Raw genomic sequence first — 10144 nt, 5'->3', positions numbered from 1 at the left:
TAGTACATGTTTCTTTGTTTCCAAAAATATAAACGTCCAAAACAGAGTCCGTATGCAAAAGATATGACCATGTTAAGAATCGAAACCAATATAATATTGTTTTTCTTAAAACTGTCAAAATCGTTTCTATCAGTTGAGGGACTTGCACACCTCAGATGGAAATTCCGAGAACATTTTTCCACTCAGGTCATAATTTATTATTTAATTTCATACTTGATATATTTTTAGTAAAAAAATATTATGAAATACATAAACTCAAAAGTTTTTGGATTAATTAAACGCGATTCACGGAATTCTATAACTCAAAAAATTAATCAGTTTAAAATTTGAAATTATTGAACTAAACTCTATCATTCACCATTTTCAGGAATATATTTAAAATTGGGATCGATAACACACAAATCGTGAAAAACTGTTTTCTAAAATTTTAAATACCGCAAGGGTGACACCCATTTTGGTATCATAAGTCATATACCTTGACACAATTATTCAACCATATGTTCTTGGATATTCTTTTTACATAATTTTTATCCCTTTCTCTACCATCTAATTTTCAAAAATACACACAATTAAATGACCAATTAAATTAATATATCAATACATACACATAATACATAAAGAAATTCATTATTTGCAAATTTCACACAAAATACACATATTGTACCCAAATGACAGCTATTAATTCTTGCACATCTAAAATTACACACAAAGGAAAGAAAGCATCTCTGAAGCTTGCTTGCACTCTTCCTTCAACCAATACCACACTCAAAAACAACTCTACAACGATAAAAAAAAAAAACAACCGATCACAAATGCTTGATTCACAAACAACCAATAACAATTTAAATCTTCAACTGGAAACCTTTATTTTCTGCCTGCATCTTTGTTTCCAGTCAAGAACATTCTTGTTCTTATTCTCGTGTTTACCTGCAAACAAAAAGAACCACAGCTTCCAGTTCATTCTTCCTTCGTTCTTCTCTTCCTTCTTCTTCCTCGTGGCAGCCTCCCTCGTTTTTTTTTTTTTTTTTTTTTTTTCAATCAATAATCAAACCCAAACACCCATCGATTTCTGTCAAAACAAAAAAAAAAAAAAAAAAAACGAAGAAGAAAAGAAAACGAAGGCAAACCGTTTGAGCAGCCCACGCTGCACCCACCGAGACCACCAGAAGCACCGCTGCATCTGTTCTCCTTTTCCCTCCCTTCACAACCTCTTAGCCACACCACACCCTCGATCCAAAAACCACTGAACCGCTTTCCCTTTAGCCTCTCGCTATCTGACAGAAATAGCGCAGCCTCCCTGCTCTTCCCTCCGTCTCTTCGGCCCCGCCAACCCCCGGAGACGTTCCCTTCGCGATCAATCGAAAAAAAATTTCGCATTAGCCGCCTGCGAGCTTCTTCTTCCTTCGGGCTTCTTCGTCACCTCCGACGAGCAAGGACCCAGATGCAGAGTCATCGCCTGCGTGTTTCCTTCTTCTGATTTCGTTCCCGTATTTCTTCTTCTTTGCTCGCCAGATGGACCACCGGAGGCGTTCGTTTTGTCTTGCCTTCGATCAGTTCTTTTCCTTTGCCCGATCAACGAATGGGCGACTGACATCGTCATCCCTCCAATCGCCTTCGTTCATCAGTTTCATTCAATTATCCCTCTAATCGTCCAAACAAGGAAACTGGGGCATCAAAGCCCTAATTTCATTTAGCTTTGTGAAATGACCAAACTAACCTCATTAAATCATTTATTCAAAATCAGTCCCAACCCCAAACATTGAACCCATTTATTCAAAATAGCCCCTCCCATGGAGATTTCTTAACAAAATGAATCCAATTCCCAAACTTAATTTCCATTTAAACCATTTCAGCCCCTCCCTTGATTTATTTTAACCAAAGTAGTCATATTTTGGTTAATTAAAATATTCAACAGCTCCCAATAGTTTAAATACGTTACGAAACGGTGCCCGAAATATTTCAAAGTTCAAGAGACGTGACTTTACGGTTTCTCACGTCAATCTTCCCAAAAATAAACAAACTCCGAACAACTCGAACTCACACTTCAAGGGCGAGCGTTACGGCCTTTTTTTATTAATTTTAATTATCTCGGGGGGTAGGGGTGGGGGTGGGATACATGTGCCTATATAGTTCGTTTATACAAACAAATTATCCTTTTATCCGAAAATACAACCAGTCTAGTTTATAAAAATATTATTTTAAAATGTAACCTATTGTTACAAATAAACTAGTAAAAACTTTCCGTATACGTATTATGGTTATTTTATCATTAAATAACTAGTCTACACAACAAATTCTACACGATACAAAAATATATAATTTTTATGTGACATTGTATATTATAACAAACACGTTATAAAACTTTGTAGTATTCCAAGGATTCAATCTATTACTATTCATGTATATTTACATGTTTAAATACATAAAGTTTATATATGTACATATGTTCATTTCTTTGAAACATATATCTTTATGAAAGTGAGTACATTACATTTTTACATGCATACCAAGCATACTCAGCTTTTATAAACTTTATACAATAAAATTCATTATGCATAGTGACTTAACCACAATTGTGTTAGGGTTGAGAACTATTCACATACTTTAGTTAAGGACTTTTCAGTGAGACTATATTCATTAGCTGAGTCTAAACACTTAGCATACCCACACTACTATAACTGTTAATCTTCTGAGTGAGATACATATGTGTAGATCTATAAAGGGTTGACATCCCCACCTACGGTTGCTAGCTACAACCTCGAACGATCAATCGAAGTGGGTGATAAGTGTCTATAATTGTTACTACAACGTCCAATGAAGCGTTGTAAGGGGGTACATTCAGTTACATAGCTCGGTTATAGAAATTACTTTAAACACTAATTGGAATCTCTCTCTCTCTCACAAACACTACAAACCATGTGCTTGGTTTCTTTCAAAACTATTTTACGTATGAATTTACTTATGCAACAGTACAATATGGTTTTCAAGTATATTCAAGGATTCTTTACAAACGTAGTTTTAAGTATGGATTTATTTATACAAAGATACATTTTGGCTTTTAAAGACTCTTCACAAACATAGTTGTAACTCTTGTTATACTTACAAATAAAATATTTTTTATACTTTTTAAAAGTATTACTACTATTAGCAGAAAATTCATAACTTTTACTAACCTTGTGTTAACCCTCAAAACTACATGTTTGCTCAGGAACTCACTAAAAAGACATTCAAGACAGATTGGACTATAGGTGACCTAGTTTATTTCATGTATTATTATATGCCTATCTATTAAGGAAACTTATTTACTATTATTATTTGTAAAAACCTTGTATTCAAACATCAAGATGGAACACGAATGCTATTTTGTTTATTGTTGTACTGGTGTTATATACTCAGTTTACTTATGATCCATGAACTTAGTCGCATAGCCCGGCGTGTTCCGCCGCCTCGGCCAGGGGTGAGACAGATTGGTATCAGAGCTAAATTGGCTATAGAGAACTCGTATCCTCGAAAGGGGAATACAACTATAGCAACTAGCTTCTAAACAAAAGTATTATTATTATTAATTACACTAATTTTTGGCTACTTACGGTATGGGAATTCTGGTTTGAAGGACTGCATAGGGTTGTTGGATTTTAGAATGGCTTAATTGCTAAAATGCTCCTGCCCTTCGTTGTTTCCTGTGTGGCCCTCATCTGTGCTTGGTAGTCTCGGAGTACAAAATAAACACCAATAATACTGCAAACCTCACCAACAATAATTTATAAGAATTATATATATATATATATATATATATATATATATATATATATATATATATATATATATATATATACTCTTACCTGCAATGAGAACACTTAATAAAAATCTAACATACCATCAACTAAAACTACCAACTCAACCCTTTAGGTCAAACGTGTAACACCTTAAATTTTCAAACAAAATTTTCATTTTTAGATCACATAAAACTCAATACCACATTTTCTCAACAACCAGAATGTATCCAATATCAAAACACATATCAACAAAACAACTGATAATATCCCACAATCCTCAACAAAATCTCGAACAAGTGTGTATAATCAAGCTGGCGCCTTCCCGGGATCCTGAGAAGTACCTGAAACATATATAACACAACACGGTAAGCACAAAGCTTAGTAAGTTCCCCAAAATACCACACACGATAGTTAGCTTCTCATGGATATATCTTGATAAGGACCCTCCGGTCATGTGTCTTAATGAAGACCCTCCGATTTCATAACTCGGGTTGGACCCTCCAGTCCTAACCAATAAAGCACAACATAATATACAACATAAATCACAGAGACTAATGCATGATATCATATACTTGATATAAGCACATAATACCATCCGGTCGCACACTATTACCACTCAGGTAGGTAGAGTGAGAAGACTCACCTCGTAAGTAAGCAAGTAGATCTCGTATATGCGGGCTTAGCCCGCTTGGTCACCGGATGCGACTATACTGGTCTCTTGTCTCTACCCTGAGACTCCTCCTCCTCTATAGTATGAAACTCTAGCTTAATCTCCCTCCTCCTAGCATTGGTCTATAGCTCAGCCAATGTATGGTACAAAGACTTCGCCACGAACTCCCGAATATCCCGCCTCAGTATGCTCAAGTATCAGCTCACACGTGCCTGCTCAGTGGACACATGCTTAGGGCAGAACAATGCCCCCTCATGAAAAATCCTCGTAATCTTTGTCACTAACTCTGTCTTCTACTTGAGAGATAGAAACTCATGTGCCAAATGTTCCCTTTCCACCTGGGGAACATACTCATATCTTAATAACTTGCTGAACCTCTCCCAAGTCACTGCAACAAGATCTACAGGGGTAAAATCAGTCGTCACAAACTTCCACCAGTCCTTCGCTCCCAAGTGAAGCTGGTTCAGCGCGAACCGGACTCTCAAGTGCTCTGGACATGAACAAGTATAGAAACATCCCTCAATGTTGGAGATCCATCTCATGGAAACGATCGGATCATGCGTCCCATCAAACTCTGCTAAACTCACGGAACAACAATGAGTCACCTCCCTGTGGCCTCGCAGTAGCTAGAGTTGTGGTGACTGCAGTAGCAGTAGCCTCAGTGAATAAGTATGGTCTTAATAGACCCGAACATCTCTGGTATGGCCTCTCTGATAGTTGCGACCACCTCTTCATGAATGATCATGCAGATCACCTTGTCATTGGTATCACTTCTCCCAGGGTTGTTACGGGTAATCACCATAGTGTGTTTGAAATGCAAACACAAAATCATCAGAGACTAGCTTAAAGACTCACACTCGATTACCCACCCATACATGCTCCTTAGCATCCTAAGGTTCATACTTAGGTTGCATACAGATCCAATGTTTTCAATAGTATGGGCCCAATACTACCTTCCACACCAACTTGTAGTTGTCCCAACTCCTCCTCCTAGGATCCTAATTCACAATACACTATCCCTCATGGATATCAAACTGCTCTCTCGATAGATTCCTCATTTCTCATCTTAGTATCTCTCCTAGATTACTCCAAACTCTCTCTAAAAGATTCCTGGTATGATTCTCTCTACTAAGTAGACACACAGAGCATATAGCATTTAAGATAAATCGATAACATACCCTAGGCTAAAAGATTCCTCCTATGATTCTCTCTACTAAGTAGACACACAGAGCATATAGCATATAAGATAAATCGATAACATACCCTAGGCTAAGGCATCCTGAATAAGGCGTCTCTAGCCCTAATTTCTGAAATACCTAGCCTATACTCTAGCATGCAGTTCTGATATCTCATAAAGTATCTCATAATATAAACAAGTAATGGTATTTTGGGAAATCACCGTTCGGGCTCTGGCTGATTGTACACACTGCTCTGTCTCGTTTTCTCTTTTAAACTCTTACTTGCTTTAGAAAAATCATTTCTTTTTGGAAAAAATTTCTCAAACAAAATTTTCATTTTTAAATCACATAAAACTCAATATCAAATTTTCTCAATAACCACAATGTGTCCAATATCAAAACACATATCAACAAAACAACTGATAATATCCCAGAATCCTCAACAAAATCTCGAACAAGTGTGTACAATCAAGCCGAAACCTTCCTGCGATCCTGAGAAGTACCTGAAACACATATCACACAACACGGTAAGAACGAAGCTTAGTGAGTTCCTCAAAATACCACACACAATAGTTAGCATCTCATGGCTATATCTCAATAAGGACCCTTCAGTCATGTGTCTCAGTGAAGACCATTCGGTCTCATAACTCGTGTTGGACCCTCCGGTCCTAACCACTAAAGCACAAGATAATATACAACATAAATCATAGAGACTAATGCATGATATCACATACTCAATATAAGCACATAAGACCCTCTGATCGCACAGTATTACCACTCAGATAAGTATAGTGAGAAGACTCACCTCGTAAGTAAGCAAGTAGATCTAGTACCCCACGAACAGTCTAGACTCCGCCTACATAATATATTCGTTTCTAATTAGCAACTTGTAATAACCATTCTGAGATGTTAAGCTAATTTCTCCACTATATATCAAAAAGGGTCAAAGGACCATTTTACCCCTCCATGGTCTCAAAAGTCCACAATTGACCAAACCCTAATAGTCAACGGAAGTCAACCCTCGAGTCAACAGTCTTTGTTGACCCAACTCGTCGAGTGCACCTATGCGGCTCATCGAGTTCCTCTTGTTCTCAAAAAAATTGGGAAAACTCTAACTGAACTCGTCGAGTTTTAGCGCGTCCAATCTATCCTGGAAAACCCTAGCTGACACGTCGAGTTGGCTCATGCACTCACCGAGTCCCTCTAGACCAATTCTCATTTAGAAGATTTTAAGTAGAAATAATGTCCCAAACTCTAGATCTATCCTCCCAAGGATGAAACACCACGTAAAGCTGCAAGCTTTATGTCCATGCATGGCATCTAGGCCTCGAAACGCAAAAACAAGCTTTATATAGGGTTTAATGCATACATAACTTGCCACCAGCTTGCTAAAGGTTGGACCTTTGGGCTCAAGGGACTACATGTGACAACCCAAAGTTTATTCCGTTACATCACCCCGTTACCGTTAACGGAATATTCCATTTTATAAAAGTTCCGTTAATTACAGGTTGCCAAATAAATAAATGTTTTATTTATTTATATTTTTATGTCATTATAGTCGTAATAAAGTAAATAAAAGCACTTAAATTATATTTCCATATTAATTTGGAAAAAGGTTAAATTTTATTACGACCACTAAATCGGGTGCGACCAAAAGCCCCGTTTAACGACAGTATTGGGTAGTTTCCCATTGAGCCTAAACTCCAGCCACTATATAAGGGGGAATCGACTTCATTCCACCACTTTTCACCCTCTCTCTATACACTCTCTCATAAAAGTCCGGTTTCGCCTAAAATCCGCAACCAAACGCCTCCAAATCGTAAGTTCTTGTACCCTAACTTGTTCAAAACATTATTAGCTGTGACTTTACCCCAAAAATCGACCCTAGAAGCTGTTAGAATGGAGTTTATGGCCAAAATGACCCAAAATTGTCCCTTTGAGCCTAGGAACCAATTAAGGATTTAGCCTAGGAGTGTTTGAAGCCTAAAACAACAACTTTTGGGACTTAAAAGAGGGTTTACGGCCCAAGCACATGCTTAGGCCGTAAACACCCTCTAAACTTGTTAAATCAAGTCCAAAACACTCCCAAACCACCATTAGGCTTAATACATAAATTAGGGGCTTGCTATTTTGGGTTTAGAACAATTAAACACAAAGAAATGAGGGGTAAAAAGGAGTTTACGACCCAAGCACATGCTTAGGCCGTAAACACCCCCAAACCATGTCAAATGATAGCTTATGTCCCCTAAATGGCCTTATACCTTCACTAGAACATGTTGGGGTTGAAACAAGGGCTTAAAATCAAAGTTTAAAGGGGTGCATGAGAGTTCACGGCCAATCCAAGAGCTTACGGCCGTAAACTCCCAAGGAGTGGTCATTTGGACCATAAACTCCAAGGGAGTGCACTCTTGGAACCCCAAACACCCCTATAGCCTTAAATAATTACTAGGATTGAAATAAGGGCCTTAAACTTCCATAAAATCAAGAGGGTAGGAGTTCACGGCCGTGAACTCCCATAGGGGTGGTTCATGGGCCGTAAACTCCCATATGGTCCCTTTAAACCCCTTAAATCCACTCATACAATTTAGATTTGGACCTAGCAAAATTCCACCATCAAGATAAAGCCTTTAAACATCCTAGAACCCTCCTCACCATGAGTTTACGGCCGTAAACTCAAGGGGAGTTGTCCCAGGGCCATAAACACCATATGGAGATTTTACTCTTGGAGAGTAAACTCCATCCGTAAGCCATTCAAGTCCTTAAAAGTTACCCGGGACACCCCAAACACTTAACCAAAGTGTTTTCCGCTCCTTAACGTGCGTATACTTGTTTAATTAGTATTAAATGTACTAATTGTATGTGAACATATGTTATCATATGTTAAATAGGTCACTAAGTGTGTTCAAGTCCTTACTTGACACCAAGCACCTAACCGGCACCTTCGTCGGATCCACTTACACCAGGTGACTTCATACCCCTGAATGAACTTTTAAATGTTTTTACATGATTTATAGGGGGAATACAAGTTAAACATGCCAGTTATCATATCAATCACATGTGATTGATAACCCGCATGCATAAGGATTTACCACACTGTAAACTGTTTTACCGAGTAGGATACTATAAAAGGTTTCTGAAATGTTTTCACTCGTTCAAAACTCTTACTGATTCTGTTTTGTCAAAGTTCATTTTAAACTGGTTTACGAAAGGTTTCCAAAGGATTTCTAAAGGTTTTCAAACTTATTTTACCAACAAATACCAGGTTGTGAATTCCTTAAGTATAAAGGTTTTTCCAAGGTTTTTCATCAAAATTCTCTTTCATGTCGTATACTTTTACTTTTACTTGTTAGATACCGCTGCTTCGCTTTTACCTAGTTTAAACTCCTACTCGAGAACGCTTCCACTTCGTGATACACTTATATTTGGTAACGCTTATGCTTCACGATTCGATTATTCCACACTGTACGCTTATACTTCACGACTCGGATATTCCACACTGTACGCTTCTACGTCATGATTCGGTTATACCACACTGTACACTCATACTTCACAATTTGGTTATTCCACGTTGTACACTTATACTTCACAAGTCGGTTATTCCACACTGTACACTTATACTTCACGATTCGGTTATTCCACACGATTTGGTTATACTTCACGATATGCTTCCACTTATTACACACTCAAACGTAGTTAGATGTATACTTGTGCTTGTATAGATACATATAAATAATGGTTGAAGGACTTAGGAAGGCTTGTCCGCCCTATTTCCTTTTCTTCATTGAGATGTGGTCTGGTGGGATCGGATGTCCGTTCGAAGGTCGTTTGATTCATTAGTTATATATTATGTATACGAACATAGATGTATAGGTTTACTCTAGTCAGTTCAGTTATGAGTCTCTACCTCTAGTTCAACACTTATATTGGAACCCACTACCCACTATTTGGGATGCATCTTCGGGACACGGCCTTCTCCGTCGTCTAGTTGGTAACCAGAGTCTCCTGTAGGGAGAGCAAACATTGTGTGTATAGATCTATACGGGATTGACACCCCCGCACCCTGACTGCTAGTTATAGTCCACAGCCTACCAAGCCAAGGGGTGACAAATGTCACATTTATAGACGCTTGCAGGGCGTCAGGTACTCTAGTGTCGGTTAGTATGGTTACGAGTATCCCAGGTTACCTTATAATTCATGGCCTTAAGATAACGGTATTTCACACTGTATTTTACACTGTACTTTACACTGTATGCTGAAAACCCACTCTCAGAGTCACACTGTTTTTAGACCTTGCTAGCTGTATCTTTCATTTGATACTGTCTGGGGTCTGTATTCCTTGTTTTAGACCTTGCTAGTTGTACCTTTCATTTGATACTGTCTGGGGTCTGTATTCCTTGTTTTAGACCTTGCTAGTTGTATCTTTCATTTGATATTGTCTGGGGTCTGTAGTTTCTGTTTTTAGACCTTGCTAGCCGTACCTTTCATTTGGTACCGTCTGGGGTCTGTGCCTCTCTTTGTTA

At 38.1% G+C, this 10144-nt stretch overlaps 1 long non-coding RNA gene across 1 annotated transcript; it reads right to left on the bottom strand.

Annotated features, from left to right (window-relative positions):
* Positions 1-602: 602 nt before the first annotated feature.
* Positions 603-1674, bottom strand: LOC111880625 (uncharacterized). Its single transcript, XR_002846540.3, has 2 exons — positions 863-1674; positions 603-777 (listed from the first exon to the last, which is right to left on the bottom strand). It is a non-coding gene; the product is annotated as an uncharacterized LOC111880625 (long non-coding RNA).
* Positions 1675-10144: the final 8470 nt, after the last annotated feature.

This window comes from Lactuca sativa, chromosome 7 (assembly GCF_002870075.4).
Source record: "Lactuca sativa cultivar Salinas chromosome 7, Lsat_Salinas_v11, whole genome shotgun sequence".
In the NCBI taxonomy this organism is placed as follows: Eukaryota; Viridiplantae; Streptophyta; class Magnoliopsida; order Asterales; family Asteraceae; genus Lactuca; species Lactuca sativa.
The sequence above is the reverse complement of the archived record's forward strand: the minus strand, read 5'-3'. Positions and strand labels throughout refer to the sequence as shown.